The 26,560-nt window shown below is 45.0% G+C and overlaps 1 long non-coding RNA gene across 1 annotated transcript in view; it reads left to right on the top strand.

Annotated features, from left to right (window-relative positions):
- The first annotated feature begins 614 nt into the window (after positions 1-614).
- LOC122810949 overlaps positions 615-26,560 on the top strand; it is a 39,481-nt gene continuing 13,535 nt past the window's right edge. The window contains exon 1 of the long non-coding RNA XR_006366162.1: positions 615-706. This is a non-coding gene — a long non-coding RNA (uncharacterized LOC122810949). The remainder of the gene's footprint in view (positions 707-26,560) is intronic.

Raw genomic sequence — 26,560 nt, 5'->3', positions numbered from 1 at the left:
TCTTCCATGAGTCACTCAGGGTGACGGAGCTAGGGACGCTACCTGTGTGTAAGAACAAACGGTGAGATTGAACACTCTCACATAAAGAAGTTATGTTCTTACCATAACGTTCTATGTGGAGTGTTCATCTCGCCTTTGTTCTTACATTCCCCCCCTTCCCTCCCTCACGTGTTTGGAAGAACGAGTAGGACTAGAGCCTGGTCCACATGCCTTTACCTCTTCTAGGTATATTGCCTTTTACCTCATGGGGTTTGTTTCATTACCCTTTAGTTAATTTATCAGTGAGATAGTGTCTCTGAATTTTTGTGGCGGTATGTAGCCTTAGCACCTCAGGGTTATGGTTGGTCTGGTTTGCTTGCAAACTAGATCTGAGTAATGGCAGGGAGGATTGTGGGATATAGCCTGGTCTCAAGCTTCTCTAAGATGCAGAGCTTTGCTATGCGGCCGACTCTGAGCCGAGGATCGGCTCCGAACCCGTGTGTAAGAACAAAGGCGAGATGAACACTCCACATGGAACGTTATGGTAAGAACATAACTTCTTTTTTTAGTTGTTGGGAAAGGATATTCATAAATGGTGTACATGTATTGGTTCATTTATCTGCTGAAAACATTACTTTCTTTTTCTATCTTGCAGGAGATTCTTGAAGATGGTATTTCCACTGAGGCACAGGACATTGCTCAGTCTGAGAGGTATCAAACTTTGAAGGTAAGACTTAGTTCAGAGAAAGCCTTTCTAGGTTGTATATTTTAAAGTAAACGGAGTTCACCAGTTCCAGCTTGCAATTGCATCCTCAGCTGTATACTCAAATGATTAATTTGCAAATTGCTTGAAACTTTTGTGCCTTTCTTCAGTATTGGCTTCTACTTACCTGATTTAACTGTGTGTTCCAGTCACTTCTTCCTGAATGAGGCAGTGCTTTTCTCCTTTCTGTAATGGTACTAACTTATGCAGGTGTGAGTTTGTGTAAATGCAGTATTGGCATGAGACCTCCTCTCTTCTTGCAGCCTTAACTTCATTTTTGGTCATTTCAGGCTTCATTCTTATAGCTGATGATAATGTCTTGCTGTAACTTTCTGTCAGGACTAAGTCTTAATTGTTAATATTTTCTTCTTGGTGGTGACTTCCCCAGTAAAGTCTTGTGCTTATTGTAGACAAAGTGCAACCTGAAAGTTTTATAAAAATTATTTGTCCTGTTTGCCTTCCACTGTTGAAAAGGTGGAACGTCTGTTTGTACGGTCAGTGAACTGACTTTGGAAACTGACTCAAGCTGCTCGTAGGTTTGGCTGTGTGGAGGGTGGGGTTGGAATGAAGCAGCCAAAGGACAGCTCTTCCTTCCTGGAAGGAGTGTTTGGAGAAATTTGATGCCTGGGATACCACTGCTGAAATCCAAGAGGCTACACAGAAGATTTCATATTAACTTGGGGGAGGTAGCAGTTGTGTCCTTGTTGCTCCCCACATGTAGGGACTATGACTGCAATGAGAATGGTGGCTGCTGGACTCCTGGCTGCACGCTCTCAATTCTCCTTGGGATCTCTCTCTTGCTCTCCTGTAGGCTGTGTAAGGTCAGGGCAGAAAGAATGTAAAAAAATGTACTGTTTCAGTGGTTCTAATAATGACAAGTAATTGGGAACATTGACTTCTGAAAGTCCCACTGAAGAGGGCACCTGGACTCCCCCGAATCCCTCATCACTGACACTGACTTAGATGAAGGAAAAGGTTCTCCCAGGTCACCTCCCGAAGATGTCTCCTTCAGAGAAATTATGGAAATCCTCCGCCAGAGGGGAGGTTGGTCAGCCCCAAAACCTTCTGGGGATGAGTCAGTGTTCCTGGAGGCCTTTGGCATGGGCTCATCTGCTTCCTGGGTGTCCCCACCGGCAGACCCCTTGGTGGACCTCATCATCACAAGGTCATGGAAGGAGCCCGACACCGTAGAGCCCATCCCCAAACGTCCTGACAAGGTTTTACCTCCTCCTTCGGGTAGACAACCCTGGTCAAAAGGAGCCCCAGTTGATGCTATGTTGGTTGCAGTGGCCACAAGGAAGGAACTAGCGCAGGAGAGTTCCTTCGTCCACCCACCAGACAAGGAGTCCAGGTCAGTGGATAGGTTTGGAAAGCGCATATACTCTTCAGTGACTTTTTCTATCCATGTGCTGAATTATTTGGCACATGTGATTCGACTTCAGCGAGACCTTGCTTCGGAATTCGGTGAGTCTCCCCCAGAGTCTTTATTGCCGCAGGACAAACAGCTGTTTTCGGCGAAAATGTCTACTCTGAAATCGGTCTCGAATACATCTATGCGGCTACTTTCCCACGCCACAGAAGGAGCAGCTAGAGCGGCTGGGAAAATGCATAGCCATGAGGTGTCATGCCCGGCTCAGATTGTGTCAGTTTGCAGACCCTTTCAAGGCTTCATTTATCAACGCTCCCTACGACGGCTGTTCCCTCTTTGGGAAGACGGTACATGACGCACTGGTCCAGAGCAAAAAGGATGGGAAGACTTTGGCTGCAGTCTGAGTCCGCTTCTCTAACCCTCAGCAGTCCTTCTCTAGGAATCAAAGAGGGCAGAAGAAGATGTGGTTGTGAAAATCTGTTTTCCCAGGATTCTCAGGACAGCTATTCCCCCCAGAGGCAGAGGGGGTCCCAGGAATTTCAGGTCTAGGGGAACCCTTTTCTTATAGACCCGGTCAACAGCCCTGAGGGGTTGCCCGACTGTCCTACTCTGGAGGCAGTCGAGGGACGATTGTCCTTACACCCAGTGGCATGGGAGTTCGTTATGACAGATCGCTGGGTTCTTCAGATAATATCCAGAGGTTACTCTGTTTCTTTCATTGCCCCTCCAAACATTACAAGACACCTCCCGGATGTTCCACCTGCTCACAGGGAGGCCGCAGCTCTAGAGGTTTCAAAGCTGCTTGTCAAATGAGCCATTGAAAAGGTTCCCCCTGACCAGTCCCAATTAGGTGTCTACTCAAGGTTCTTTTCGGTGCCAAAAAAGACGGGGGACCTCAGGCCCATACTAGACCTGTCCACATTAAACCTGTCGGTAGCAAAACAGAAATTCCGGATGGTCACTCTACAGTCCATTCTACCTTATCTCCGAGAGTGCGACTGGATGTGCTCGTTAGACCTTCAGGATGCTTACTCTGCCACATCAAAATACACAGAAGCTCCAGGAGGTTTCTGCACTTCCGGCCGGGAGCCAGTCACCTTCAGTTCAGGGCCCTACCCTTTGGTCTCACCACAGCCCTTAGGGTGTTCACCAAGGTAATGGCAGTTGTAGCGGCCCACCTGAGGCTTCAGGGTATTCAGGTGTTTCCTTACCTGGACGACTGGCTCTTCGCTGCGCACAACAAGCATCACTTGTGTCTGGCCCGAGATTATTTCATTCGATTAGCAGACTCACTGGGAATTACAGTCAATGTTCACAAATCCCATTTGCAAAAAGTACAAATTCTGGGCTTCATTGGGGCACAGTTAGACACTTTGCAGATGAAAGTATTCCTAACCCCAGACAGGATTCTACATCTCAGGGGCCACATATCTCAGATAGCGAACTCCCAGTCTTCAAAGGCGAGCGAGGTTCTCCGGGCTCTGGGCTCCATGGCTGCCGCCATATCTATTCTCCCATATGCACGTCTTCACATGCAGGTTCTTCAATGGACTCTGGTGGTCCAGTGGTCCTGGCTAGACCTACCCATGGAATTTCCAATCAAGATCAGCCACGTCTGCAGGACATCTCTTCTTTGGTGGTTAACGTCACCGGAGATATCAACAGGATGTCCATTTGCATCAACCCCAGTCCAAACCACAGTGACCATGGACGCCTCCCAACTCGGTTGGGGGGGACACTGTTTGGGAAGGACAGTCCAAGGCACGTTGTCCCAAACGGAAACCAATTTGCATATAAATGTTCTAGAGATGAGGGCAGTGCTTTTAGCGTTGGAAACCTTTCACACAGTCCTCCTTGTCTGATTGATTGATTGCAATTCAGTCAGACAACATGTCAGTCGTCTGGTATATCAACAAGCAGGGGGGAACCAGATCCTACCCTGTATGTCGCGAGACCATGAGAGTGTGGGAATGAGCGATTTCCACCGTTCGGTGTCTGATAGCAACGCACATCCCGGGGCGCTCCAACATCTTAGCTGACAGATTGAGCCGGGCCATTCTGATGCCCTACGAGTGGTCTCTGAAACAGTCAGTAGCGGAGGAGATTTTCCGGGCATGGGGCAGCCTTGCTGCAATCTCTTCGCATCTCCTTCTAACGTGAAGTGCAGTGAGTTCTTCGCTCTGATTCCCTCACCAGGGGAAGTCCCCAGAGACGCTCTAGTCAATGCTTGGCCCCCCGGGCTTCTGTATGCTTATCCCCCATTGCCACTCATTCCAAAGTTTCTTCAGTAAGCTTGCCCACTATGGTGCAAAGTGATCCTCATTGTCCCGTTCTGGCCTCGTCAAGTTTGGTTCCCATTCCTTTGGCCTCATCTATTAGCTCCCCCGTGGGTTCTGGATCCCTGCCTGGATCTAATTTCCCATCCATTGAGGACACGTACACCCGATCTGGGCAGCCTCAAGCTTACAGCTTGGTTGCTCCAGTTCCGTTAATCGCCAGGACTCTCTTTCATCCCAGGTCAAATCGCTTCTAGTGGCCTCTCTTAAAGATTCCACTAGAAAACTATATTGCAGTAAATGGAAACGCTTTTCCATTTGGGCTTCACAGAGAGAAGTAGATCCCTTTACAGCTCCTGTTCCAGCGGTGTTGGACTTCCTGACTAGTATTTTTCAGCAAGGAGCTAGTTCCTCCACAGTGAAAGTACAATTGGCAGCCATTTCCAGTTTTGACGTTGGCAAAGACAACATGACCTTAGCCTCCCCTAGGCTGTGTAAGGCTTTTCTCAAAGGTACTCTTCTGCTACGGCCCCCTGTCAAGGATTCTGTACCTCCTTGGGACCTTACTTTTGTTTTACAGGCATTGGTTGCCCCTCCTTTCGAACCTGCAGAGTCAGTGGACTTAAAATTTTTGTCCTGGAAGACAGCTTTCCTAGTAGCCATCACTTTGGCTAGGAGAGTTTCTGAGCTTCAAGCTTTGTCTGCCGTGCCTCCCTATTTGGTCTTCCATAAGGATAGGGTTTCCCTCTGTACTAACCCTTCCTTCTTAACTAAAGTGGCATCTGAAGCAAATATAAACCAGTCCATTAATCTGCCCATTTTCTTTCCCAACTTTCAAAATAAAGGTGAATACAAACTCCATTTGTTGGATGTTCATAGACAACTTCGCTTTTATCTTCATAGAACAAAGTCTTTCCACAAGACTGACCAATTGTTTGTTTCTTTTTCCAAAGCATTTATGGGAAAAGCTATTTCTAATGTTTCTTTAGCCAGATGGATCACTCTTTGCATTTCACATGGTTACAAAGCAAAAGGTTTATCTCCTCCTGGTATAGTTAAGGCTCACTCTGCCAGGTCCATGGTGACTTCTGCTGCTTTTTGGTCCAGGGTACCTTTGGACGATATTTGCGCAGCAGCGACATGGGCCAATTCACATACCTTCATTTCCCATTACAAATTAGATCTGATTTCGAGGAGTAGATCATCCTTTGGCTCTGCGGTGCTCAGGAATATCCTTCCATAAGGGCCTCCCAGGATCGGAGTAGCTGGGGACACTGTCCCACAGGTTGCAGATAAAATGAAGTTAACTACTTCAGATAAAGAAGTTATGTACTCACCATAACGTTCCATCTGAGTAGTTATACTTCATTTTTCTGCAACATTCCCTCCCTCCATCCCCCGGACCTTATCCTGTTTTCAGGTTGGTTATTGGGTTGAGTTGCATATATATTGTTAGTTGCAGCAAACTCGATCTGAGGGAAGATGGGAGACGGTAGGGCATTATGGGTAAGGGGAGGAGCTCGGAGCTTGGAGCAGATGCTAGAAAAAAATTGCTTGCTCGGATCCGATACGGATCCGTATACCCACAGGTTGCAGAAAAATGAAGTATAATTACTCAGATGGAACGTCATGGTGAGTACATAACTTCTTTTTTCTGAACTCACTTCTCGGTGCCATCCTTCTAAATGCTTTCTCTTTGGACTCTTGTTTTCCTGTGTTGCTCCCAAGGCCTTTCTAGCTCCCCTGGATCTAAAGGACATCTGCCTTCATATTCGTATCCATCCTCTTTTCAGGAAATGTTTGCATTTCTGTGATGTTCTTCATGTTTCACTGTTGCAGTCCTTACATTTGGGTTATCTGCCTGCAGGTAGCCCTCAGCCGGCCTGAGTATCAAAGTCTTGAAACCCTGCATCGGATGCTGTCACTTCTTCCATGACGTCAGGTCATCAGGGGTATAAAGCATGCAGCCGATGCCATTACATCAGTCTTTCTTGCCACGCAGTGCCCGAAGCAGAAGCAGTTCGCAAGTGCCGGTCAGCCGACTCCTGAAATTTTCGTTTTTGAGTTTCAGAACCGAAGTCTTCAAAAAAACTAAGTGCCCCATTGGGGATCCTTTTTCTTGCTCTAAACCGATGTCATTAAAAGTTAACAATTGTATTACCTGTGGAAAGCAAATACCTCATAAAGATTTTCATTCATACTGCATTTCTTGCCTAGGCCGAGACCACAACGTCCCTCGCTGTCGATTTTGTGCCTTATTCAGTCCTCGCACTATTCGTCGTCAGTTCATTTTTGCATCAGACTATTTCAATACTCTGTTTAGTTATCCAGAAATGGCTTCGGTAAGCCATCCGACTACCAACATTCTGAAAAAAATGTAAAGATAAAGACAAAGACAGACTGCATAGGTCCAAAGCTGCTGATGACGCTTCCGTTAAGCTAGTCGCCAGTTTGCCGGTACTCAGGCGCTTTTGCAGCCCCTGATACCGTTACTTCAGATTCACAGGCCTCTACTGAGACCCATGCGGAGTCCGGTATGCCGCGAGATGCTTCTTTGACCATGGAACCTGTGGATGTCTCTACCTTGGATGGGTCCAGAGCCACTGTGCAGGCACCGGCTTCTGAGGGTGTATTTAGGCCTACCGATGCCATCTTCTTCTTGAAGGCCTAAAACTCAACCAACGCCTAGACGTCCGGACCACATGGTCAGGCCCATATGCCTAAAAAAAAATAAGAATGGCTGAAGACCTTATTACTTTAATTAGGGGAAGCTAGCCTTCCCTCTCTCTAAAAGACCTAGAACTGATTTTCCTTCTGATTCTTCTGATCAGGATTCTGAAATTTCTGTTTCTTCTAATTACCAGGATTTCCCCTTATCTACCTATGAGGATTCTGATGCAGAGGACTCCATTCTCTCTGCTTCCCCTCCAGAAGATTTTTCTTTTGGTGAAACCTTGCACACTCATAGGGAGCATTTCCGCTGGGAAAGCCAGGATTACTCTGACTCCAAAAAGAGGCTTAGGGAATTCTTACTTCTCCCTCAACACAGGCCTTTAGCTATCCCTCCTGTCCTGGACATTGTAGATGATGCCTTTTTGGAATGTAGCATGGCCCCAGACACTTCACCTCCAGCTCTCAGGAAACCTGACAGGTATTACAGAGTATCTGACTCTCACAAGTTCCTCTTCAAGAATCCTACTGCGGTCCCAGAAACCATTTCCCAGGGACCTAAAGGCATTAAGGCTACTACTGCCAAAAACCCTACCCCCTCTGATAGAGATTCCAGGGCCTTGGACAGATGGGGTAAGAAGATATACACTTCTGCTACGTTGGCCATTAGGGCCTTAAACTGCCAGTTTCGTATGTTAAAGTATCAGCAGCATGTTATGGGACTACTTAAACAGAAAATGATGCTAATTCCTTACTGTGCTGAAAATAAAGAATTACAGGATTTAATGCATTCTCCTGAACAAGTTGGTAAACATACTTTACAATGTGGATTTGACTCTTTAGAAGCATCTTGCAGGGCTGCTGTCACTGGGTCTGTTCTTAGAAGGCATGCTTGCCTTAAGGAGCAAAATTTGCCAGATCATGTTAAAGCTAAATTACTGGGTGCTCCCTTAAACCAAGACCACCTGTTTGGCAACAAAGCAGAAGAAGTCCTCAAAAAAAGATGGAGGAAAAAGCTAAATCTATGCAAACTGTTAAAGATTTTCTGCAAGTACAACCTCCCAGATTTAGTAGGCATTGGCCTTCTAAGAATTGGTCCTTTCCTGGCTCTTCCAGGCCTTCTCAGTCCAAACCCAGGAACTGCAGACCACCTAGGCTACAGTCTCAAGGTACTCACAGGCCTAAGCAGTGGGGGGCTCCCACTTCCAAAGCTGGAAGTAGTAAAACACCCCCCTATGGAAAACTGTCACAATAACTTAACCTTAAACCTTCCAAGCCCTGCTCAACTGCCTGCTCCCTTAGGGGGAAAGATCACCTTGCATGCAAAAAACTGGGAACTCATTACCCAAGACAAACTGGTTTTAAATATAATTTCCCAAGGATACAAATTCCACTTCCACACCTTACCAACCTCAAACGGTTGGCCAGATCTACCCCCCAAATCAGTGGGCAGAGGCTCAAAAGCAGGTTATCTCTTCTTAGTATCAGGGCTATTCAACCTATCCCAGTAGAAGAAAAGGGGACAAGGTTTTTACTCAAGACTTTTCCTGGTATCCAGAAAAGACAGCTCCTAGCGTCCTATCCTGGACCTCTCTGTGCTAAACACCTTTTTGGTAATCCCAAAATTCAAAATGCTAGCACTTCATCAGCTGCTTCCTATGCTAGGCAAAGATACCTGGTTGGCAACCTTATACTTAAAGGAAGCTTACCTGCACATTCCAGTAAGGGAATTTTGCAGGAAATACCTACGCTTCAGGGCACTACCAGTTCTCTGCAATTCCCTTTGGCTTATTTACTGCGCCCAGGGTATTCACTAAGTGCCTAGCTCCAGTCATTGCATTTTGCAGGCAAAGAAATATTCAAATATACCCATACCTGGACGATTGTTTAATTCAGGCAGAAAGCCAGGACATGCTTCTAACTCATCTGGCATTTGTAAAGAAACTTCTAACCTCACTGGGGTACACCATAAGTGAAAATAAATCTCATCTAGTCCCCTGCCAACAAATTGTATTCCTGGGAGCAAGCTTGAACACAACTTCCCAGATGGCTTACCTCATGCCAGAGAAACCAGTTTATTTGACAGATTACTTCAAACTACAGGCCACAAATACCCAGCTATCTGCAAGGAAAATCCTACAAGCCCCGGGGTTCATGGCCTCTTGCATTCTGCTAATTCCATATGCCAGACTGCATATGAGGAAACTACAATGGTATCTAAAAAGCCTATGGTGTCAACATTCTCAGGACCTGGAGTCAATGATTCCTATCATTCCATGTATAAGGACAGAGTTCCTTTGGTGGGCAGAGGCCTGCTACCACAGCTAGGGACTGCCATTCACTCTACCCCCTGCCACCCAAACCCTAATAACAGACGCATCAGACTATGCATGGGGGGCTCACTTGGCAGGGCAGTGCATTCAGGGTAAATGGAACCCGGGTCAGATGCACCTGCATATCAGTCAAAAAGAAATGTTAGCTGTACAGAATTCCCTGACAGCCTTCAAGGACCACATTCTTCCAGGACAATTATTGGTAAAGACAGACAACACCACTGTTATGTGGTACATAAACAAACGGGAGAATCCCACTCGTACCCTGTCTGCAGAGTAGCAATGGCTCTGTGGAACACAGCCTTGAGCTACCAAGTGCACCTACAAGCTCAATTCCTGCCAGGCAAGCTAAATTCACTGGCAGACGACCTAAGCAAAAGTCTCTTGGACCCACATGAGTGGAAACTGGAACCAAAGATATTCAGCCTTTTGAGAAACAAATGGGGGAACCCGGAGATAGACTTGTTTGCCTCCCCTCAGAACTACCAATTGGACAAATTCTGCACAAGGACTTCCCACAGTCAAGCTTGGAATGTGGATGCCCTGTCCTTCACCTGGGAAAGCCTCTCAGTTTATGCCTTTCCCCCTCTGCCTCTCCTCCTGAAATTTCTGCTAAAGATCAAACAGGACAAACCAAGGACAGTACTGATTGCACCAGACTGGCTACGCCAGCACTGGTACCCCCTATTTTTCAATATGTCACTGCTGGAACCATAGCACTTGCCTCAGACCCCTTCCCTGCTGTCCCAGCAGGAGGGCCAGATTCTGCACCCCCAGCTTCAAACCCTGAACCTTGCAGCCTGGCTAATTCCCTGAACTCTCCAATAGCATCCCTCAGTAAGCAGGTGTTAGATGTCATTCTGGAGGCAAGGAGGCCTAGTATCAGAAAATCCTATGCTGAAAAGTGGAAAAGATACTGTTCCTGGAGCCAGACTCAGGGATTGGGCACAACAGTGCCCAACTTACCGCATATTCTTCAATACTTAACAGAGATGCTACACACGGGCCTTTCCTTCTCCTCAATTAAAATTCATGCCTCAGCCATTTCAGCACATTATAATACTGAGCCCGCCCCTCTTCTCTCACTCCCTGCTGAAATAATTCCTCAGAGGGGCCAAAATTTAAGACCACCCAGGAGAGCACCTACTCCAGCCTGAGACCTTAACTTTGTATTGGAAAGGCTCACTCTACCTCCTTTTGAGCCAGCTGCAACTGCAGAGTTGAAATTCCTTTCTTGGAAAACAGCCTTCCTTCTAGCCATCACTTCAGCAAGAATAGTGTCTGAATTACAGGCCCTCATGGCAGTGGAGCCATTCATAATCTTCCATGTAGACAGGGTGTCCCTCAGGACCAATCCTTCCTGTATGCCCAAGGTGGTATCCAGTGTGGCCCTTAATCAGTCCATTCATTTGCCAGTCTTTTTTCCTAATCCACAGAACAAGGGAGAACAAGTACTGCACTCTTTGGACATGCACAGACAACTTAGATTTTATTTGGACAGGACTAAGCCTCTCAGAAAAACTGAACAGCTGCTAGTTGCCTTTGCTGTAGGGGCAGAGGGGAAGGTCATTTCAAAGCAAACCATTTCTAAGTGGATAGACCATTCCATTTATTTCTGCTACATGCACCATGGAAAACCTACCCCATAGGGGATAATGATGATCACATTCCACCAGGGCTGCATCTACCTCTCCAGCCTTTCTCAGAGGTGCCCCTACCAGGATCATCCTAGAAACTGCTACCTGGAGCTCTGTATACACCTTCGCCAAGCATTACCACTTGCCTATTTTCTCTAAATCCAGAGCTGGTTTTGTCAATGCGGTCTTGCATGGCTTAATAGCTGGTCCTAATGCTCGCTAACTTCCTCCTCCCTTCCTTAGCTTTGGGAATCTACCCAAATGTAATGACTGCAACAGTGAAACACGAAGAACATAGTACAGTTGTGTATACTTACCATAAATGTAGATGTTCAAGTGTAGTCACTGTTGCAGTCCTGGTTACCCTCCGTCCAATCTCCCTGACTTCTCTTGGCTATACCTTTTTTCTTGTTTAGTGCATTTCACCTTTTTGGTGTATTTGCTTTTTGTTGGAGGTGTAACCTTATATATAATTGCTTCCCATTATGGGGGCACCTGACATCTGGGGCAAGAAAAACTGATGTAATGGCGTTGGCTGCATGCTTTATACCCCTGACGACCTGACGTCATGGAAGAAGAGACGGCATCCGACGCAGGGATCCAAGACTTTTTGATACTCAGGCTGGCTGAGGGCTACCTGCAGGCAGATAACCCAAAAGTAATGACTGCAACAGTGAATACACTCTAACATCTACATTTATGGTAAGTGTACTCAACTGTACTTTTCTTCCTCTCATTTTCAGTTCTGTTCTTTACCTTTCGGACTTTCAACAGTCCCAAGGGGGTTCACAAAATGCTCAGCTCCTGTAGTTACTTTTTACAGGCTTTAGGGTATATGTTTCCCAATTTGGACAACCTTTTACTTCAGGCCCCATCCTAAGCCAAGCTACTGCAGGATCTCCACTATCTTATATTCAGCTTCTGTTGCACAGTGTGGGGTTCACTGTCAACCTTCAAAAGTCAGTGTTGACTCCATCTCAGGATCACGTTTTTCTAGACTGCAGGATCCAATCTTATTCAATGCTTGCCTTCAAAGTTTTGTCCCTCACAAACTATTTTCTATCCCTGCTTCCCTGTCCTGTTTTCTGACCAAGGAGTGTCTCAGGGCTTTGGGATTCATGACCTCTACCATCCCCATGCCTCCCTGGGCCAGACTTCTTATATGGAAGTTTCGTTGGTATCTCAGATCAGTAAGACTCCAACACTGCTATCTGCTAGAGCATCTAGTTCTCTGCTGCTTTGTCTCAAACTGGAATTTCACTAGTGGATTAAACAGATATCTCTCAGTCCAGGTGTTCCTCTCCTATTTCTTCAACTGCTCCAGGAAATCTTCACGGACTCCTCAGAGCTGGAGTGGGGAGCCACTTATGGCACCCAGAAGATTCATGACCTTTGGTCCCCTCAGTAGAGAGCAGATCACATCAACAGCAAGGAAATAAGGGCTTTCCACTTACTCTGAGTACCATGTCCCTTAAAGGTTTATACAGACAATGCCACAGTCATGTGGTACATCAACAAACAAGGGGACACGAGGCCCACGAGGCCTTACCTTATGTGCAGACTAGCCCTTCAAGCCTGGAGAAATAGCCATCAATCTGCAGGTGACAGGTTGCCCTGACCCAGCATATATTCTACTTATTAACTCTATTATACTTTATGAGAATGCACATGTTAAATATTGCCTTTCTCATAAATTCCCAGGAAACCCTATCAAATGGTTTCTCTGCACCCAAACTAATCACCAGTAGTGGAGTTTTTTTAATATTCTGATTTTCCCTGAATTATCATTATTATGTTAATGTTACCAAATACTTGTTTCCCAGCCACAAAAAAAGTACAGTAGTGTAAAATCTTACTATAACAGTAGATGTCCTTTTCACTGCTGCAGTATTCATTAACTCTGGGATCTCCTGGCAAGGATAGCCCAACATTCTGCCAGCATACCAAAGCCTTTATTACCTAACAGCATTGTACGCCAGATGTATGCTCCCCGCACAAGGGTAGAGAATAAAGGTGATGTACGAACGTTCTCCAAACCAGTACAGAAGTGCACCAGTAGAACGTGGGCCCAAAGTAGAAAGGAGAACATGTAAATCCAGAAAAAGGAAAAGAAGGAGAAGCACTTCACAGTCGGAAAGAAAAAACACCCATGGAAAAGGTGAAAAAAGAACGGGATGGGAGTAGTAAAGGCAGATGCTTTGTTGGCGGCATGTAGAGTTGAGGTCCTCCTTAGTTTAGGATAAATGTGATCCCTGAGAGAAAGTAGAAGGTGGTTCTGTTCTTCATGACATAGTGGTGCAGCAGTTTGCATTGTTGCCTCACATCAAGAGGTTCTCTGGTTCGATTCATGGCTGGGGTGCCGTTTGTCTGGAGTTTGCATGTCCTCCCTGCATTCGTGTGGGTTTCCTCCAGGTATTACAGTTTCCTCCCACATTACAAAGATACGCATATGGAGCATTTCTCCCCGGGCCTCTGCTGAAAATTGGCTCATTCCAAGTCGGACTTTCCCAGTAAACAAATGTTAAATAAATAAATAGGTTCATAGGTTGGTACTAGGCTATCTGCCCTAAGGCCTATGCAAGCCTAGCTATAACAATTCCCTGGAAATTTTTTCCCACAATGTTTACTTCTCTGGGCCCCTGTCTAGCAGGGTGACTGACATGATCCCCGGGGTGAATTTCCTATCTCCCATCCAATCATCAAGGTTCCTTTTGAAGAGGGCCAATGAGGTGCTCTGCTTGACATGTATGGGCAGTCTATTCCAGAGTATGGGGAGTCTCTGGGTCAGGAACCTATCCCTCCAGCATGTTTTGTTCAATGTGATGATAAGGTTTAGATCCCTGGAGCGTGTGGCTCTGAGGGATTGGGATTTATTTAAGTGGAGCATGTCCAACAGCTCAGGGTTTGACATGGCCTTGTATGTTAAGCAGAGATCGGCTCTAGACTATATGCCACAGAGTATAGCTGGAGTTTTTTTAGATGGTCAGCATATGGCATCTGCTTTAGGCCTGTGATTCTTTTAGTGAGGTATTTCTGTGGCCTTTCCAGCTGTTGCAGATGTCTTGAGGTACATACCAAATGGGGCATTATACTCTATAATGGGTCTAATGAGGGATGAGTACAGTGGGACAATGACCTCCTTTTTTCTGGATGAAAAGCCCTTCGTGATGAGGTGTGCCATGTAGAAGGATTTCCTGACTGTTGTGGTGATGTGGTTATCGAAAGTGAGACCACTGTCCACTTGTGTCCCTAAGTCTCTCATCACACTTTCGATGTTTAGTGTCCTGCCACCTATGTGGTAGTTCATGGGTACATGTTTTTTCCAAAGGGGATGACTATACATTTCTTGGCATTAAGCTTGAGCCCATGGCTCTGGCACCAGGCATCTGTTTCTGTAAGGCCCTTTTGTAGAATATCCACATCGTTTGGGGATTCAATAATGGCTCCCAGTTTGCAGTCATCTGCAAACTTTGTTAACCAGAGTCCCTTAATGTTGGCCTGTACTTCAGAGAAGTAGATGCCAAACAAGAGTGGTCCCAGGACTGAACCCTGAGGTACTCCACTTGTCTGGAGCTAGATTTGGAGTTGGCTACTTTTACAGTCTGGTTCTGTCAGTAAGCCAGTTGGCAACCCATCGAGTGACGTAGGGATTTATGCCCAGCTTAGTAAGTTTATCTATGATTCCAGAGTGGGGGATGGTGTTGAAGGCCTTGGCGAGGTCCAGATAGGCTGTGTGGACCTCCTTATCCTCGTCCACAGCTCTGGAGACCGATTCGAAGAAATCAATCAGATTTAGGAGACAAGATCAGCCCTTCACAAACCCAAACTGGGTGGGGTCCAGTGTCTGGAGGTTGCCAATATCTTTCTTTATAAGTTCCATGCCCTTGCAGATCAGGCTTGTCAGACTGATGGGACGGTAGTTCCCGGGATCCAAGGTGGATCCTCCCATGTGGAGCGGGATAACTGTAGCTGTGTGCCACTCAGTGGGCACGAAGCCTGAGGTGAGGCTATGATTAAACTTGTCACTTAGGTGGGGTGACAGTTCATTTTGTAGTTCATGTAGTACACAGCCTGGGATGTCATCTGGTCCCATGGATGCTGTATTCTTAGCTTTGGAGAGTGCTGTTTCTACCTGTATGGCTGTGATTATCAGAATTTGGCAATCTTTTGGTATTGAGATGGGCCCTTTAGGGGGTGAGAGGGGAGTGAAGTTGGCACTAAATCGATCTGTCAGGATATTGGCAATATCCTTGATATCAGTATATTTAATGCCATTCTGTTGTAGTTCAGAGTAGATCTGAGCATTGCCATTTAGATTCTTGACATAACTATAGAATGCCTTGTGGTTGTCTTTGGAATCTTTGGCAATTTTATTTTCATAACTAGCTTTTGAGGATATTATGAGGGATCTCTGCTTCTTACTGAGGCTGGTGAGGGAGTTTTTTGCATCTTGGGATTTTCCTCTTTTCTGCAACAGTTTCTTCCTTCTGTTGTATAGTTTGTTTATAGCAGGGGACCACCAGATTGGCTTCCTTTTTTTGGAGAAGAGCATCTTGGTTTCTATTTGGGATGGCACGATTCATGCACGAGTGGATGTGCTCATACAGTGCCTTAGTGTAGGATTCTGCAGTCGAACTTCCAGATCCTGTCTGCGTGGGTGTTGTGAAGTTTGTCACTTCTGACTCCAGTAGCATGAAGTTGGCTTTGGAGAAGTTTTTTAAGGAGGTTTCCTTACTTGGGGGGTGGGGGTGGGATGTGGATGTCAAGGGTGATTTGCTTATGGTCAGACTTGACCAATGAGGGGGTGACCACTGGTGTGGAGCATCTATCTCCCATGTTGGTAATGACCAGGTCTAGGATATTGGAGCCCCTGGTGGGACAATGGATTAGTTGATCCAGGGTGTTGGAATTTATGAATTCCAAGAACCGTTGGGAAAAGGAGTTGGTACCCGAGTAGTTTTCCCAATTAATCGCAGGGTAGTTGAAATCACCTAGTATTAGGGTGTTTGGTTGTATCTTAATATTTTCCGGTATGTTTAGGAAGGTGTAGTGAGAATCTTGGGGTATGGTGGGGGATCTGTAGCAAGCTACAATTTGGATTGCAGTCTTACCTAGTGTTAGTCGCACCTGGAGAATTTCAGATGCATTGTGTTGGGCAACTAGCCTGGAGGTGTGAATATGGACACTCCTCCACCTTTAGTGTTTCGGTCTTGGTTTTGTGGCCGAAAAGTGTGGTAAGAATTGTAGCCTGGTATTGCAGGGGTGCTCTCTGGAGCCCTGAACCAGGTCTCAGTCACTGCACAGATATCGATGTTCTCCATTTTTAGGAGTGCCTCCAGAGAGTGCATTTTGAGGTGTAGACTTCTAGCATTGAGTAGCATTACCTTCAGATTTTGCATGCTTGTATCTGTTACGGTGGTGGTTTTATACTTTGAACCTTGACTAAAAAAGGCACTATGGGGGTGGCAAGAGCTTTAGCCAGTAACCTGAATCCCAGGGGTGACAGGTGCAGACCATCTCTGGCAAAGCATCGTGGTTTGTCGATCATGTCTTCTCAGGCAGACAAATACTGGATCCCCTTTGAATGACACCAGAAGCTTAGCCAATTGTTGAAGTCAATCATTTTGTCCTTATACTGTGGTATCATTCTGGGCGAAGGCAGGATGCTACTCAGGGCTAGGGTCATACCTGCCTGGGTCACATGATCCAAGAGCTCTTCCATGTCTCTTTTCATGTAGTCCAGGGAGGTACGTCTCAAGTCATTTACTCCTGCATGGACAATGACAGAGTCGTATTTGTACTTGTTGTGGAGTGACTTGAGTGCATGTGTTATGTGGCAGATCCTGGCAGCCAACAGGCAGCTGACTGTAATTTTCTCCTTGTTCAGCCTGGTGAGAGGGACATCAGTGTGCCTGACTATAGAGTCACCTATGACTAAAGTGTTGGGTACATTGTCTTGCCTTAGGAGCTGTTGTTGGGTAGCACACTGGTGTTGTGAGCTATGTGTCACTTTGGTTGTGACTGGTGTTTGTTTGCGTTTTGGCTTCGGAGGTCCTTGTTGCTTGGGCAGGTTAATGTTAAGGGCCTCCGCATATGTGGGTTTAGTTTTGCTATGTGTGGGAGTTGATGGTGTGGGTTTTGAAGGGCTATGAGTTGCTAGAGGTGTAATGCAGGTGTTAGCCTTCTCCTCTTGACTGTCTAGCACAGTCTTGACCAGAGAGAGCCTTGCTTCCAGTTTGGCTATGTAAGTGCATCTCTCGCAGGTTGTAGTGTTGGGTGGTAGGAGGAGAGGATTGTCTGTGTACATGAGGCAGTTGCCGCATTGCCCCAATATGCCCAGATTCACCAGGTGGACAGGAGAAACCACCAGAAGCTGACCCTTGCACATGCCTGTTTAGGTGCTTTTTTTGTAAGGTTTAAGAGCAGTTTTCCCTTACCTTTGCAAGGTACTTTGCAGTTGTAGGCTGTTTAGTGCCTATGATTAATTTCTCCTTATTGACAAGGAGGTTCTGGCTTCCTAGTGCTTTACAGCAGGTTCTAGAGTAAGTGCAAGTCACAGGGGTTCAGATTTTAGTGCTACTACTGAGAAACCAGCTAGTTTTAAGGGAAAATTTGAAGAGCAGATTTTCTGGCACCTGGAATAGTTTAACTGTAGCCTCATAGTGCTGCACAATGTGAAAAATGTGCAAACACACGCGTTTTTAAGCCAGAAAGTTGAAAGGGATGGAAATCCGCCCAAAAAGGCTAATAAAATTACAATTTTAGAGCTGGAAACCACTCCTCTAACGTTAGATAGGCAGTACAAAGCTCACCAGTCCCATTGGTAGGCAGTAGGACTTCTCTCTGCCACAGCAAGGTCTGCATAGCTCTGAGCACAGAAAATAAAGTCCTGAGACAAGGAAGGCCCGGGATATGGACTGGCTAGAAAAGGTGGGAAACGAGCAAACAAGATAGTATATATATATTTTTTGTTGAAACAGGCTAAACAATGCAATAATACAGTAAATAAACACAGAAAAGTCTAACACACTTGAGTGTGTAGTCCTAAACAGTAAATGCAATTAAAACTCTACAAAATTAGCAATTTAAAACTTTCTAAATGAAGCAAGGCAAGTGCACAACTGAAAAACGATTTAAGTGGCAGTAATACAGCAGAATAAGTAGCTACTCTACATATACAGAGAAGTCTATATATATACAGAAAAGCAGCTAAAACACACAAACCCTTCAGATGCAGTGCAACCTCGAGTACTTGAGTTGTAGCAATATTAAGGCAATTACAGTTATAATAAATGCTCTAAAATACACTCTATATTTCCAAAATGTTTGAGAAGCACAGCCAGAACATAAGGAATTTCAGGCAAAAAAAATGTTTTTTTTGAAAGGGAAAAAGGAGAAACAGAAGGCCTTATCAAATGGTCTCTCTGTATTAGGTAGAATGAGCTAATGACACTAGACTGGGAGGAGTGTCCCAGATGAGATTTACAGTAGGGGCGGGCAACTGCAAAGCCACCAAGTATAACACAAGACACCAACAGGGAGGGTCGGTGGGGACACTAAAGCTATAAAGCTATTAGCCTACAAAGCACTAGAGAAAGCCACAAAATGAAAGTTATTTGTAAAGATATAGAATGCTTTAACTGCAAACAAATCAGTTACCCGTGCAGATTTCAATAAAAGTGCTGTATATAAATTGCTAGAACAATAAACTGTATAAATAATCGAAAAAAAACAGGATACTTATATATCTCAGCTAAGAGTTGGAGTCCACACCTCTTATCCACTCTGCTCTGTGTGTATAGACAGAAACTCTCTCAACGTCAACGTTAGGGCTTAAATACCAGAACAACAACTTTTGTGTTTTTGTAAAAAAAAAAAAAAAAAGAACCAGGCCCCACTAGCCTGCAGCTATTAGCCTACAAAGCACTAGAGAAAGCCACAAAATGAAAGTTATTTGTAATTCATCCAGGTGCTAGAAAGGGAGTTGATTTCCAACTTCCACTTGCTATGACCAAGTAACCAGGAAAAACACACTTGTACACCTTGTTTGGTGAGGTGATGCAGAACTTGCCAGTAGGCCACAGAGAGATGATGCAGAACCTTCCAGTAGGACAAAGAGAGGTGATGCACAACCTACTAGTAGGTCACCGAATGGGGTGTTGCTCTCTTGACCATTCACATCCTTGTATAGGAGAATGTGCTGGTGGTCTGCATCTGACATATTGCCTCTTCTTTTCTGGAAATGAAGATATGGTAGACATGTTTGATAATGATTTTTTTAAAGCCCCAAAATTCTGTTTGGTGTGGCAGGGTCTGGATGAGTTTGTATTCAGTGCTGTTTCTTTTCCATGTTGGAGAGATTTCATGCAAATGCTTGAGCCTTTCTTCTGATAATACTCCCGACTGCCAGATTCTGAGAACAAAGACTAAAATCCATCCTTGCTAACTTTTGTTGTCTGAAAAGGGAGTGGTTTCAGGCTGTTGTGTTTGTTTAAAGTGTAAGCCAGGGGGAAATCTACTTCATTTAGAAGGACAGTTAACTCCACTTTTCAGACCTGATTTCTCTGGTAAATACCCATATTCCACTGGATCGTCTTTTAAGGACATTGAAACAGCCAAAAGACCATTCTGTCAGCAGGTTCTCCATCTTGACAAAGAAGTAAACAATCCTCACTGAGAATTTACTGATGATTTTCATCTGTTTTTACTATTTATCCCTTTGAGTTTGGTTTTAGTTATTTGTCAGATTTGTTGAATATTTCTTCTGCCTTTGTGCATCATGGTTGTATGGCCAGCAGAACTGAAGGAGTTTGCATCTTTACCCATCTCTGAAGAACTGATTTTCTCCTTGGACTTCATGCTTGCCAGGCTTACAATTTGAACCAGGTAGTACAGCAGCTCTGAACTATCAAGTGATGCTGTTTTGGGGTTGTCATTACCTTCACTTGGTTGATGTTGGAACTTCAGGCCTTGATTTGTTTCAGGTTTGTTTGATAATTATTGAAGAACTCCGGACATAAACCAGTCATTTCACCATCACATTTTTTTCTGTAGTCAGGATCAAAGAGTTGGAAGACAGAGGGAGACCTTAGTACACTTAAAGAGCATGAGCATCTATCATGTATTGCCTGAGGGAAGGTGTGTGAGCTCGGAAAAGTGTACCAGCAGTTTTTTTCTTTTGCTGTCTCTGGTGTTTAGTGAAGGAGAGTTTAACAATGGCTTAGCAAACTATATGCATGCTGATTGGATTATTAACTGCATTGTCTTTTGCCATCAGAATACTAACCACCCACTGGTTAGCGCCGTCAGTCTCCACTTCATTATGAGTGTGGTTGCTTGTAAAATCAACTTCAAGAATGTCTCTGTATGGCAGACATTTTTGCCCTGGCCAGTTAGTTACGTGTTTATTCCCTCATCAAGCTGTTTTGCTTCAACTGTGATTCTAGAAGTTGGGCCTTGTTTGTTGTCTTGATAGTTCTTCAGGAACTGGCATTTCTGAGCTCTTGCTTTTTTGCCTCTTATGGATCTTGTATCCCTGGGTAGTTTGTGGTGTTTCTAGAGAATCTTGCAACCTGTTGCTCACTGCAAAAGACTATGAATTAATGATATGTGAGTACTAACCATGTCAGCTGATATTCAAGAGGATCCTCTGTACTTGATGTTTATTAATCTTCTTCTGTCCCTATGTTTGAATAATCCCTCCACCCAATTTGCATTTAGATGACCTTATAAGTTAAGCGAGCTTATCATCTTATGTTCTTGTTTAGTCATTTATTTTTATATAGTTGTCTCTTTCTAGACGTTCTTGTTTGACTTCATGACATGGGGCTGTAACTGCCCTTTGTCTTGTTGTGTAACGTTGTGGTACACACAAGTTAAGGAATCGCCCTGCATGCTGAAGGCCAGAGATTGCAAGAATTGTGTGCTAAGAGACCGTCTTCAGAAGAGTAATTATCTGTCATTCCTCACTGCAGAGCACTCTTTCCTGGATCAGTTGATATTGGGAGTAGTCCTGTGTAGCCTTTATGTGTAAAGCAATGAGGTGAAGATGATTCTTTGTTGACAGCACAGTAATCATTCCTTTCTATAGTGCTGACTTGCGCATGTGCGAGGAAGATGATTTACGATTTATGTTTTTGTGCTGTTGTGGAAAGTGGCACTCTTAAGAGTTCTTTGATACAGATGTTCATCGTGTTACACTGCTGCAGTCATTACACTTGGGTTATCCTGCCATCAGGCGGTCCCGTAGTCGGCCAGAGTTCCAAAGTCTTGGTCCGGCGTCGGTTGCTGTCGCTTCTTTCCTGACGTCAGAGCACCAGGGGTATATAAGTTGCATCCGACGCCATTTTCTTCAGTCTTTCTTGCTGCGCGGTGCCCGAAGCAGAAGTAATTCGCAAGTGCCAGTCGGCCAACTCCAGATTTTCGAAGTCGAATTTCAGATCCAAAGTCTTAAATAAAGCTAAGTACCCCGTTGGGGAAACTTTTTTCTTGCCTCAGACCGATGTCAGAAAAAGTTAATAATTGTATTTCTTGTGGGAAGCAAATACCTCATAAGGACTTCCACTCTTACTGTATTCCATTCTTAGGCCCTGATCACGACGTTACTAGTTGTCAGGTTTGTGTAGATTTAACAAACGCACTATAAAAAGACGCTTTGATTTTGCTTTGCACTACTTTGGCCGAAGGTTCAATTATACTATGCCATCGGATCAACCGACGACCTCAATACCGAAAAAACGCAAAGACAAGGATAAAGACAGGCATCCGAGGTCCAAAACCGATGACGAAACCTCTTCTAGGCCGTTCGCCGGTTCTCAGTGAGGCGCTTTCGCAGCCCCTGACACCCGCTACCTCAGAGCCACAGGCCGCTTCCAACTCCCACGTGGAGACATCTGGGCCTCTGGAAACTCAAGGTATTGGGCCTACGGAAACTAATCCCTCAGATGGGTCCAGAGCCACTGAGCAGGCATCAGCTTCTGAGGGTGTTTTCAGACCTTCACAACTTACCATTAAAGCAACAGCCAAGACAAAGATACCATTAAAGACAAAGAAACGAGTACAGCATTCTCCTGGACAGTCCTCCATGCCTAAGAAACAGATGCTTAAAATGGCCGAAGACCTTATTACTCTAATCAGGGATTCCCATCCCCCTCCTGAGAAAGGCCTAGGCAGGATGCAGACTATGGTTCCTCTGATCAGGTTTCCATTTCCTCTGATTCCTCTTCAGACCAGGGATACTCTCTACCCCCCTATGAGGACTCTGATGCTGAAGAATCTATCCCTTCAGCCTCTCCTCCTGAGGATTATTCTTTTGGGGAAACTTTACATACCATGAGGGAGCATTTCCATTGGGAAAGTCAGGATTACTCAGAATCCAAGAAAAGGCTCAGGGATTTCCTTTTATTGCCTCAGCACAGGCCTCTGGCTATTCCGCCTGTGCTAGATATTGTGGATGATGTGTTCTCTGAATCCAGCCTATCTCCTGATTCTTTGCCCCCTGCTCCAGCCAAGCCAGATAGGTATTTTAGAGTCCCTGACTCTCACAAGTTTCTTTACAAAAACCCTTCTGCTGATCCAGAAACTATTTCCCAGGGTCCAAAAGGGGTTAAGGCTTCTTTTGCAAAAAATCCAGTACCCTCTGACAGAGATTCCAGAGCTTTGGATAGATGGGGGAAGAAAGTATACACTTCTGCAACTTTAGCAGTAAGAGCTTTAAATTGCCAGTTTCACATGCTTAAGTACCAACAATATTTAATGGCTCAGTTAAAACAGAAAATGCTTGCAAGCTCAGAAGCTCCTGATTGTAAAGAAATGCAGGATTTATTGCATGCAGTTGAACAGGTGGGAAAACATATTCTGCAATGTGGTTTTGATTCTGTAGAGGCCTCTTGTAGAGCCGCAGTTACAGGTTCTGTGATTCGAAGACATGCTTGGTTAAAAGAACAGAGTTTACCTGACCATGTTAAGGCAAAATTATTGGATGCTCCTTTACAGCATGATACCTTGTTTGGTGTTAAGGCAGAAGAGGTGTTAAAGAAAATGGAGGATAAAGCTAAATCTATGCAAACAGTCAAGGATTTCTTACAGGTACAGCCACCTCGGTTTAGCAGAAATTGGCCAACAAAGAATTGGTCCTTTCCAGTGTCAGACAGGCCACAGAGAGGCAGATACAGACGCTCAAGAGGCAGATCTCAACCCCAAGCCTCAGACAATGACAGTGGGGCACCTCAACCCCAAAAGGAGGTGAGGACAAGTCTCAACTTTACAGGAAACAGTCACAATGACTTTCCCCTTCGTATGCCAAGCACGTCCCTTTTGGAAACCCCCTTAGGGGGAAAATTAGCACTTTTTTTCTCAAAACTGGCAAACAATCACCCAAGACAAATGTGTTCTGAATATTGTGTCTCAAGGTTACAGGTTCCACTTTCATACTTTACCAAGGCTAAAAGGAATGCCAGACCTGCCACAAAATCAATGGGCAGAGGCACAAAAACAAATTTCAGACCTCATGGACATGAAGGCTATTCAAAAAGTACAACAGGAACAAGAACAAGGATTTTACTCAAGACTCTTCCTGGTCTCCAGAAAGGACAAGGCCTGGAGGCCCATACTAGACCTTTCAATTCTGAATACTTACCTGGATATTCCGAAATTCAAAATGTTGACATTACAGCAGCTTCTACCCATGCTGGGCAAGAAGGCTTGGCTTGTTACTCTGGACCTCAAAGTGGCATACCTGCATGTCCCTATCAGACAAAATTGCAGAAGGTACCTCAGATTCAAAGCGGGTACAATGCACTACCAATTCTCTGCACTGCCCTTTGGCTTATCTACTGCACCCAGGGTCTTCACAAAGTGCCTGGCACCAGTAATTGCATTTTGCAGACAAAAAGGAATTCAAATATATCCATACCTGGACGACTGCCTCATTCAAGCAGAGACAAAGGACATTCTTGTACAGCATCTGGCTTTTGTAAAAAGGTTGCTAATTTCTCTAGGGTACACAGTAAACGAAAAGAAGTCAAAACTAGTGCCCTCGCAACAGATTATATTCCTAGGTGCCAGCTTAAATACAACGGCCCAGATGGCTTACCTCACGTCAGACAAACAAGTTCAACTAACTCGGCAAAAAAGTCCCATCTCCCTGCAAGAAAAATTCTGCAGGCACTGGGATTCATGGCATCCTGCATACTACTAATACCATATGCCAGACTGCATATGAGGAAATTACAATGGTACCTAAAAAGTGTTTGGACTCAACACTCTCACAGTTTAGAAGCAGTAATATCAATGATTCCCTGCCTACAACAGGAGTTTTGATGGTGGGCACAGGCATGTCACCTAAACAAGGATCAGCCTTTTACCCAACCCACAGCCAGGCAAACTCTAACTACAGATGCTTCGGATTATGCCTGGGGAGCACACATGGCAGGAAAATGCATTCAGGGCAAGTGGACCACAGACCAGATGCATCTTCACATCAATCAAAAAAGAGATGTTGGCTGTTCAAAATGCCATAACAGCTTTCAAGGACCTTTTACATCCAGGACAATTATTACTAAAGACCGACAACACAACAGTAATGTGGTACATAAACAAGCAAGGGGGCACTCATTCTTATCACCTATGCAGGCAAGCCATGACCTTGTGGAACACAGCTCTAACATATCAAGTTCACCTGCAAGCACAATTCCTACCAGGAAAGAAAAATACTCTGGCAGACGATCTAAGCAGAATTAGCATGGACCCTCACGAATGGAAATTGAATCCACAAATCTTCAGCATGGTAACACAAAAATGGGGATGCCCAGACATAGATCTTTTTGCCTCCCCACTGAATTGCCAACTACAAAAATTCTGCACAAGGACTTGTCACAAACAAGCATGGAAAGTGGATGCTCTTTTGTTCAGCTGGAAAAACCTAAAAGTTTATGCCTTCCCGCCACTACCTCTCCTTTCAAAGGTACTTCTAAAAGCCAGACAAGAAAAACCACAGATGATCCTGATTGCTCCAGACTGGCCACGCCAGCACTGGTACCCTATCTTAAGGAACTTGGCTGAAGGCCCACCATGGATTTTGCCTCAAATTCTACACCTTCTGACTCAACAAAACAATCAGATCCTGCACGGTCAGCTCAAAACCCTAAACCTGGCTGCATGGCAGATACATTAGTCACACAGGCAACACCTCTATCTAAAGCTGTTATGGATGTCATTTTGGAGGCCAGGAGGCCTAGCACCAGGAAAGCTTACTCAGAAAACTTGGTGAGATTCTGCGGCTGGAACCAGGCTCAAAGCCTTGACCCTCTTGTTCCAAACATTCCTCAGATTTTACAATACTTAACTGAGATGCTGGACAGAGGCCTATCCTTTTCATCAATTAAGATCCATGCCTCTGCCATTTCAGCACATTACAACACGGATCCTCCTTTATTCTCTCATCCCTTGCTAAAGTAGTACCTCAGAGGGGCTAAAAAGATAAGACTGCCCCGGAGAGCACCAACACCAACTTGGGACCTCAATTTAGTTTTGGAAAAACTGACCCTACCACCTTTTGAGCCAGCCAATACAGCCGATCTAAAATTTTTATCGTGGAAAACAGCTCTGCTCCTGGCAGTAACTTCAGCACGAAGAGTCTCTGAGCTACAGGCATTAATGGCAGTGGAACCTTTTATAATTTTTCATCAGAACAGGGTATCTTTAAGGACAAACCCTACCTTTATGCCAAAGGTGGTATCTAGTGTGGCTCTTAACCAAACCATCCATTTGCCAACTTTTTATCTGAACCCCCAGAATAAAGGGGAGAAATGTCTACATTCTTTGGACCTACACAGGCAGCTACGCTTCTACTTGGACAAAACAAAAGCTTTCAGGAAAACTGAGCAACTGTGTTTGTAGCATATGCTGCAGGATCACAGGGCAAGGCTATCTCAAAGCAGACTATATCCAAATGGATAGGACACTGTATTCGGTACTGCTACACACAGCATGGAAAATCAGTCCCATATAACATTAGGCCACATTCCACCAGGGTAACGGCCACTTCAGCAGCCTTTCTCGGAGTACCTACCAAGGAAATTTTGGAAGCTGCAACTTGGAGTTCAGTGCACACCTTTACCAAGCATTACCACCTGCCTCTTTACTCTAAATCCAGAGCAGGATTTGCCACTGCAGTTCTGCAGGGCCTCATAGCCAATCCTATCTCTTTATAGACCAGCCACCCAACCTTAGCTTTGGGATTCTACCCAAGTGTAATGACTGCAGCAGTGTAACACGATGAACATAGTACAGTTTTGTACCTACCATAAATGTAGATGTTAGAGTGTTCACACTGCTGCAGTCCAGGTTACCCTCCCTCCATCCCCTCTGAACTAGCTGGACTTACTGTACTTTTTAGTGAGTCCTGTCCCTGATCTGCATTTGTCTAGCCATTGTTGTAAGTTTTTCTTAAGGTCTGCAGGTTGGTTCGGCCCTCTGGAGCTCCTTTCTGCACACAGCCGACCCATTTAGTCTTCCATCAGGATAAGAGCCCC

The sequence above is a fragment of the Protopterus annectens genome, chromosome 9.part0, assembly GCF_019279795.1.
Source record: "Protopterus annectens isolate FY-2018-M chromosome 9.part0, PAN1.0, whole genome shotgun sequence".
Taxonomy (NCBI): domain Eukaryota; kingdom Metazoa; phylum Chordata; order Ceratodontiformes; family Protopteridae; genus Protopterus; species Protopterus annectens.
The sequence above is the reverse complement of the archived record's forward strand: the minus strand, read 5'-3'. Positions and strand labels throughout refer to the sequence as shown.